This window comes from Gossypium arboreum, chromosome 3 (assembly GCF_025698485.1).
Source record: "Gossypium arboreum isolate Shixiya-1 chromosome 3, ASM2569848v2, whole genome shotgun sequence".
Classification (NCBI taxonomy): domain Eukaryota; kingdom Viridiplantae; phylum Streptophyta; class Magnoliopsida; order Malvales; family Malvaceae; genus Gossypium; species Gossypium arboreum.
The window spans coordinates 59,150,467-59,159,591 of record NC_069072.1 but is presented as its reverse complement, the minus strand read 5'-3'; the positions used below and the strand labels follow the sequence as shown (position 1 = coordinate 59,159,591).

General features: G+C 34.2%; 1 non-coding gene across 1 annotated transcript; it reads left to right on the top strand.

Moving 5' to 3' along the window:
• The first annotated feature begins 5,437 nt into the window (after positions 1-5,437).
• LOC128291092 (small nucleolar RNA R71) lies at positions 5,438-5,544 on the top strand. The gene has a single exon (XR_008280868.1). It is a non-coding gene; the product is annotated as a small nucleolar RNA R71 (small nucleolar RNA).
• The last annotated feature ends 3,581 nt before the right edge of the window (positions 5,545-9,125 follow it).

Below are 9,125 nucleotides of genomic sequence, written 5' to 3'. Positions count from 1 at the left end.
TTCATGAAAAATCTCTTCACAAAAGTTGTTTATTTCACAACCATGGTTCATTTTCTTCCATAAAATTTCAGAAAATAGAATGTCTAATAACATGGTAAAACCCTATAATTTCAACCATTTTTCAAAATAGTCCCCTTGTTAGAAAGCTCATGCTACAAAGACCTCAAAAGTACAAAAATATTCAAGAAAAACCCTCAAATCACTTACTTGCCAAGGCTTTTAGCTGCTGAAAATTTTTCAAACTTCCATGGCCACTTTCTTGGAGAAAAATTAGTGGAGAAGAAAGAGAGAGATGAAAAAGAATGACAACTTTTACTATTTGTTTTATTTTATTCAATTGCAACACCTAATTTCACCAAATTTTTTACTTTTGACCACCTTTGTCTCCTATGGCCGGCCATGCTATTCTAAAGGGTCTAATTTCCATTTAAAGACTCCAATTTAGGTTCTCTAGCTATTTGACACCCTTAGCTATCAAAATACGACTTTTGCACTTTATACGATTTAGTCCTTTTTCGATATTAAGCTCATAAACGCTAAAATTACTACACCAAAATTTTCTTGCACTAATATAAACATGATATAAACATAAAATAATACTAAAATAATTTCTTTGACCTCAGATTAGGGGTATCGAAACCACTATTCTGACTAGGCCCAAAATCGAGCTGGTACAGTTTGGCCATGAAGTGATGTTACTTAAGTCGCATATGTGATTGCATAAGAATTAATGTAATATGGGTCGAATGGATTTGTTGTGTGCTTGTGCTGAAGTTATGAAAATGAATTATGATGGAATATGTTTTAAGTATACAAGTGCCATTAATATTAGAGTCAGGTGTTTTGAACATTTATATGTATTAAGTACATGTAACATGGTTTTGTTGCACATTAATTAATTGAATATGTGGTTATATAAATGATATTAATATGGTTGAAATTTGAAGCATAGTTTGTATATGTATTATAAGTAATAAAGAATGATAAATTTTATCTGGTTATGTGTACCATATGTGCAAATTTAATTAATATGATTTTGTGGATGATTGCTAATGGATTTAGAAGTTATAGTGTATAGAAGTTGATATAACTTTGTGTATAAAAAAATGATAAATGACTATGTAGAACTGTGTTTTGTCCGATAATGTCTTGTAACCTTATTCCGGCGACAGATGTGGGCTAGGGGTGTTACAGGACAGTTAAATATCGAACAAATTATTTGTACAAGTATGTTGTACACATAATGAGAACATGGTTAAACTAATAAATAAGAATTTGTTTCGTATAAAATTTTACTAAACATAATTTATCGAAATCCTTGTCATAATTATTGTGATTATAATTTACGATCGAATATTATTATAATTATTGTAATTGTAATTTTCATTCAAACATTATTATAATTATGGTAATTATAAATATTATATTCGGTTAATTATTATAATGAATCTTGATTCATATTAAGATAACAACTGTTCCCGAATTAGAAAATATAGGGTTTTTAAGAAAAACATTATATACCTAAATATTGTGTATGAGGTCTAGCAATTGCCAATGAGTTTTTCTCTTTGAAAAAGTTTGAGAGAATTCTTGTCGCTCGTTGTCACACTAGGTGGATAATGTAAAGGTCAAAAATTTTTGTGGCAGCTTGGAATGGACATACAATTACGTAATCAGTTTCACAATAGTTATCTTTGATTTTCCAAACGATTAAAGATAATCGTTCATACCTTTCTCACCCTGATTTGTTCCTCGCACATAGATCCCTAGATATGATCGTCATCCAATAGTGTGCCTTAATAGAAAAGATTGGTCTCGAAGGCTCGATGATGCTCTATGGACCTATCGAACTACTTTAAGACGCCATTAGAAATGACTCCTTATTGGTTAGTATTTGGAAAGGCGTGTCATTTGCCGCTTGAAATGGAGAATATATCTCACTGGGCTTTGAAACAATTAAATTGAGATCTGAAGCAAGCCAATGAGATAAGAATGTTACAGCTTGACAAGTTGGAAGAGTTGAGTTATTTTCATACCAAAATGCCAAGATGTATAAGGAAAAAAATAATAAATGGCATGATAGTCATATTCAAACTTGTGAGTTCAAAAAAGGTCCAAAAGTGTTGTATTTTAATTTGAGGCTAAGGTTATTTCCTAGGAAGCTCAAGTCTCGATGGAAAGAACCTTATATCATCTATAAAGTTTATCCATATGGAGCTGTAGAATTGTACGACAACCAGGGAGGTACATTTAAAGTTAATGGTCAACGTTTCAAACACTATTGGGATGGTGAAGTTGAGCGAATTGAAACTTCGTACAATTTAATAGACCCTTAATTTTTCATGTTTTTACTTTTTAATAAATAGTTAGAAATTATTTTCTTGAATTAGTACCTTTAATTAATTATGTCTAAGGAGATTAGAACTTAAGCGGAACCATTTGTGACCCTTCCAACCTTTCTTGGGAATTAATTTAATGTAATCATTTGAGAATAAATTTTCCAATTAACTTTGAAATTTTTATTTTTCATTTTAATCTTCTTTTTCTATTTTTTTATTTTTAAAAATGGAGTCAAATTGGCCCAAGTACCAATCAGTTATTTTATTTTAAGTAGTCCAGTTTATAAATACAATTGGGCTCAAAGCCTAAAACAGCAAAGAGGAGAAAATTTACCACACATTGTAGTCCAAAGGGTTCCCACAACCTATTGTTGCTGTCACTTTCTTTCTCATCTTATCATGCCACCCAAGCCACCCTTGTAGCTAAATTGTTGCTACAAGTTTACCCTAATGTGCCAAGATTGATGTTGCTTAATCATATAGCAAAATTACCTTAGCAAAATTTTTTGTTGTGCCTAAATGTTACATGGGACAAGCAATGGTTTAAGTTTGGGAGTGTGTAAACTCGAAATTATATAAGATGTTTCTAGTAATTTTTACCACCTTTTTACTTAAAAATAATATTAATATTGAGTATTTGTTGATTAATTAAGTTAATTTTGCTTAAATGTTAATAATGGACATGAATTTATAAAGTATGTGAATTTGTGCTTTTTTATATGATTTTATGCATAAAATTAAAGTATTTCATGTTATCTATTAATATGTTAAATTTACTTATGCAGTGGGACCATAGAGTTGAGTTTACTATAATGTTGCATGGACATAAGTTCTTGTTCTCATGTGTTGGATGGCAAGACCAAGCTTAATAGGTCATCAAGGTGCCACCTTGACCCAATAAAAAAGATGATACATGTTGGTAAAGTTTACAAGCTAGTTGGATCATTAACCAGCCAATTCAAGAGAAGAGAGGCCCAATTCGACAACCACAATTGGGCAGCCAAGAAATCAATTTTGGGACAATTATTTAAAGGTCCCAACATTTGGATGAACATTGGAAATTGACACAAAAGATTTAATTGAGAAACCATCCACCCCTTGCATGATTCAAACACAGTTTCATGCTTGAATCAAGCAATCATGCTTGAATCAAGCAACCAAACCCTTTTCTTCCACATATCATGGCTAGCATAGAAGGGAGAAATCCAAGGGATTGTTGCTACTATTTTTAGTAAACTCTTCCACCTACTTCAAGTATAAATACCACACCTATCTCACATTTTCAATCATCCCTTACTCATCTCTTCATTCCTCATTTTCACAACATTCTTCATTCCCCCTCTTGCTCTCTTTATCCACCATGCCTATCATTCCATTTTCCCCTTATTTTTTACCTATCAAAAGCCTTGAAGAGAAGTCGGCCACCTTGAGGAGCCATTCGCAAAGGTACAATAGGAGCGAAGGAAAACACCTTCAATCAGAGTCCATGAGATTTCCGAATTGAAATAGAGTTTATTCTTCCCTTACTTCTTGTTGTAAATTGATTATGTTTGCAATGTGTTTTTGTGATTTTGACATCAACAATGGTAGTCTAAATTTGTTTAGCTAAATTAATTGCATAAATTCAATGAGATTCGTTTGATTCATGTTTAAAGTTTTTGTGCCTCAGTCGATCATATTTTCAATTAAATTCAAGTACGCATTTTATTCATACGTGATTGGATGCATTAGAATTAGCTAAGCGATCCTAACCAGATGGCGGCCAGTGGACGCAACAATCGAAAAGTGCATGCTTAATTTAGATCCTAACCAGACTAAATTAAAGGTTCATAATAACTTTAACGAGCTCTATTAGCTTGCATAATTTTTAGGATTATGTGATTAAACTATTTCAAACCTAACCCATACCTTTTATTTCACATAAATACTAAGAAACCCTTAGTTTAATATGATCAATAAAATGCATGTTTCACTAAGTAAAAGATTCCAAAAGGACTTAATTTGGTTTCCAAACTTATGAAAGATCGAGTTGCGATGGAAAGCTTTTCGAACACTTTAAGCATGATGAAAATGAATCAAGTTGATTAATGTAGTTATCCTAGCCTATTCATGTTATTGATTGTTGAGGTTGTGTTTTTGCTGCAAAATTCATTCATACATTTAGATAATTTGCCTACTTAGATTAAAATTGCATTAAGGATCAATTTTGCATCTAGTTAAATTAATCTAGTTTAATCATCATCATTCAAATTATTATGTTTTATCACCAAATTGTTAAATTATAATTTTACAATTAATCGATTAACATACACAATCCTAGTGGAGACAATAACTCATTTACTTACTTATTACTTTAACGACTATGTACACTTGCACAAACTGAGCGTTACATTCTTGAATTATTGGTATTGCTTGGCAATGTTTATTGTGGCCTTGAATTCTCAAGAGCTTTGAGGGACACAGCTTGACTCTAAATTACAACATCATTCTTTACCATATATTCCTTTAGAAAGGCTTCAATGGAGGTAGAAGATGATGCTTGATCCTATTGAACATTTTGCCTTCACATAGGATGATTATAACCAAGTACTGCACTGTTAATATTTTGTCTCATAACATTGTTTAAATCCCCCGCACCTTGATATTTTCAACTAAAGTTCAGATGTTGCTTCTTCCTTAGGATGTAGGTGTTGGAATAGGGGTTATTATTCCGATTAAAATTACCCATGTAGTATACAGATGTTGGGTTTGATGAGTATTCATCAAACACATGGTTTTCACTGCAATAAACACACAATAGCTTGGTTGCTTTCATCTCCTGGACTGAAGTAGGCCTCTTCATTGTTTTGATCATATTAGCTAAAAAGATACCTAGGCTGTTAACAAAGTGATTGCATCAAGCTCCATGGTAAGCTTTTTTACCCGTCCAAACTCTCATGATAGGATATTGATAATCATTGTTGGCAATCCTTTCCAAAATCTCATATGCTTCATTATAGGATTTATCCAACAGAGTACCATTTGCAGAGGCATCGACTACCATCCTTGTATGCGCATTCAACCCATTATAAAACATATCCATTTGCATCCAGTGTTAGAATCCATGTACTGGACATTTCTAAAGTAATTCTTTAAATTGTTCTCAAGCTTTATATAGCGTTTCATCCTCTTATTGTCGAAAAGACGTGATGTCATTTCTAAGCTTAGCATTCATATTTGGTGGATTATACCATAGCGAAAATATCTAGCCATGATCACTCCATGATGCCACTGTTCCTGACGGCAAAGCATTCAACCACACTCTTCCATGATCTCTCAAAGAATATGGAAACAGTTTAAGCCGCAAGGCATCTCCAGGAACACCTTGTTGTCTAAATGAGCCATAGAATTCTAGAAAGAGTCTTAAATGCAATCTTGGATCTTCAGTGGGTAATCCACCAAACTGCCTTACTGTTTGCAACATTTGAAACATTACCAATTTCATCTCGAATTGTTGAGCTTGTATGTGTGGTCCTACTAACCCTGGATTCAAATCATCCAAAATTGGAACATGTTCCTAAATTAGTCTATCTCGATCATCTATCACACGAGGAATAGGAGAACTAACATTCTAACCATTTGGATTACCATTAAGACCATGATCATTCAGACCAGGATCATTCCCTTCTCTAGCCACAGTTTGCAGCTCTTTTCACCTTCTTTGTAAAGTTTTCTCGATCTCTGGGTTAAGAGGATGCTCGTCGTTAGTAAGAATGCATCTTCTCATACACTGATGGCAAACCTATAGAAATCGAGTACAACTAAGTTATCTAAAACTAAGAAAACAAAAGAAAATAACAAAACCAAATTTCACCAATTGCCAATCCCCAACAATGATGGCAAAAACTTGTTACATGAGAAATGATATGTGAATTGTGCAAGTACACACGTCAAATCAAGTAATAAAGTGATAAGTAAGATTGTCTCCACATGGATTGAGTAGGTATAAAATGGTTGAGTTATTATAATGATGTAGGACTAATGTTATGACAAGTTTCATCAAGTAATCCCAACCCTATGAGATTTAGCTCATGGGTTGCCAATTAAAAATCAAATCCAAAGTATCATTCAACATCGTTTTCATCAAATCAATTTACAGTGAGTAATCAAGAAATAATGGAAGAACTTCAGGAAGATAGCTTCCGTTTATCTAGCCCACACTCTAGCGATGTAGTGTCTTTTGGTGGATAAATGGGACTGCGTTCATCTTCCTCTACTCATCTCTATTCAGCTGCTATCCTCTATTTTCCTTCCCAAGCTTCCCTTTGGTTGTCCGTCCCCTTTAGGTTTTCCTCCTTTAGCTTTTATAATCGTTTTTGTGACAGCCTAAATTGACCTTAGTCGGAAAGTGGTTTCGGGACCACTAAACCGAGTCATAAAAATAATTAGCCGTCATAGTGGATGCTCATTATATGTACATATGCATGTGTGAAAATTTCATGTTTGAATTTTGTTAATTGTAAGTGAATTTTATCAAATAGGACTTATGTGAGAAAATTTAGAAATGTGCTAGGCAAATGTAAAGTGGCCTATTAATGCATGTTGTGAAAATGATGGGCTTGCATGTCAAATTTCCCTAAATTAAAGCCTAGTGGCGGCCATGGCAAGGGTGATGGGCAAAACATGTCATAAAACATGTTGTGTAAATGGGTTATGTTGGAATAAATAAAATAAGGAGTCAGGTAATAAAGAAATGGAAAAGGAAAGAAGGTGTGTGATCCCCCATTGCCGTGAGTTGAGGGAAAGGAAACAAAAAAAGTGTGTTCATCCTTTTCATTTCTTTTGGCGAAAATTCTAAGGAAGAAAGAAGGAGTTCTTGCTCCATGTTTGGTTTAGAAGAGGATTAGGAGGAGGTTCGGCCATACTTGTATCAAGATTAAGGTATGTTTGATGTTGTGCCATGAGATTCATGCATGTTTTTTTTAGTTGCTAGCTTGATGTTCTTATTAGCCCATGGTTCAAATCTTTGCTATGTCATGGGGATGGTATTCGGCCAAGGTGGATTTTGTGTTGATATCATTGCATGCTAAATGTGAAGCTTGTTAATGATGCATGTGATGGTGGATTGATAACTCTTGAATCTCCTTTTTAGCATCCTTGAGTGAGACATTAAGTTCCTTGTTCAACCATGACCAAAATTGAAATGGTAAGGTGTTGTGATGCATTCGGCCATGGTAGGATATAGAAGAGAAATAAGGTTGTTGTTAGATGAAGTAGAGTCTAACAAATGAGCTCGTATGTGCATTAGTTGCTAGATGGAGAAGAATCGGCTAGCAAGTTGTGTGCTAAGGCCGAATGTAATTTGGTATATTATGGGTAATGCATGTGTTGAATTAGTGTAACGGGAGAGAATGCTTTAATAGTGTATATATGTGTATTAGCCAAGTTTTGAACTTGAAACAAATGGTGTTTAGTCAACACAAGTGACCATACTTGTAGAATGTATTAAGGGTTGCAATCGGCCTTAGCATAGATGTGTATGTTCGGCCATTGGTAGCCTATTGATGGCTTTAGCTTGACTTAGAAAATTCGGTTAAGGGGAAATATTAGCTAGTATGTTGAATTCGATTCGTGATTTCGTACATATGTGACTCTAATGTCTAATGTATATATGGGCTAAGTACCTTGAGCTTCTCTTTTGATGTTCGAATGAATTGTATTAAATTGTTGATGTGATTAAAAATGCGTATGATCATTGTGTATTTGAGCTAAAAGGTGGCCATATGACCTATCAAACTCCTTGTCATATTCGGCCATAAGCTAGCAAAATGGGACTTTGATAAGTTAAATTTGTTTGAATTAGCTCAAGAGCTTAGGGGACCACAGTTGGATAAGGGAAAGGAAAAAGTGATCGAATAGCCGTTGAAGCCGTTCGACAACATCCGAGGTAAGTTTTCGAGCAATGGAACCTAGATTATGATTCGATTAGATTATGTCACAAACAAATCAAAATCATGCTCTTTGAATGTGGCTATTAAGCCGAAACTTGTAAGTGTGATAAGTGTCTCGTGTTTGAGCTTTGGTAATGAAAATGAAACATGGATGTGTCATGATTTATTGATGTATGTGCATGGTTATTCGAATGATATCTGGGCTAAGTCTCGAAGGCTTTTGTGTTAAGTGACTATATCCGGACTAAGATTCGAAGGCATTTATGCAAGTTACTATATCCGGGCCAAAACCCGAAGGCATTTGTGCTAGCGACTATATCCGGGCTAAATCCCGAAGGCATTTATGCTAGTGATCATATCCGGGCTAAGACCCGAAGGCCTTGTGCGAGTGGTTATATCCGGTTAAATCCCGAAGGTACGTGATTCGGGAATGAGCGATCTTTCTATAAAAATTTCAGTTAATACACTTGTAAATTCCCAACAATGAGGTATGTTTCGTATGTGCATTGGAATAGTCGATCCCCTTCAAATAATATTCGCCGATCGAGTAATGAGCCTCCGTATTTGGCTAAGATGATCCCTTATGTATGAATATAGGGGCTGGAATGTGAAGTAGGAATGATTTGAGAATATGTATATATGGAATTATCCGTTTAGTTATATGAATGCTATACTTCCGATGTGCTTAAACTCTTTGCTCAAACTTACTAAGCATTAAATGCTTACTCCGTTTCTTTAATTCTCTGTTTTATAGATTTTGGTTCGTCACCATCGGACTCGGAATTTGGAAGTCGAAGTCATACGCTATCAAAGCTCCTTTTGGTATATGTTTGGTTGAACTTTGAAATGGCATGTA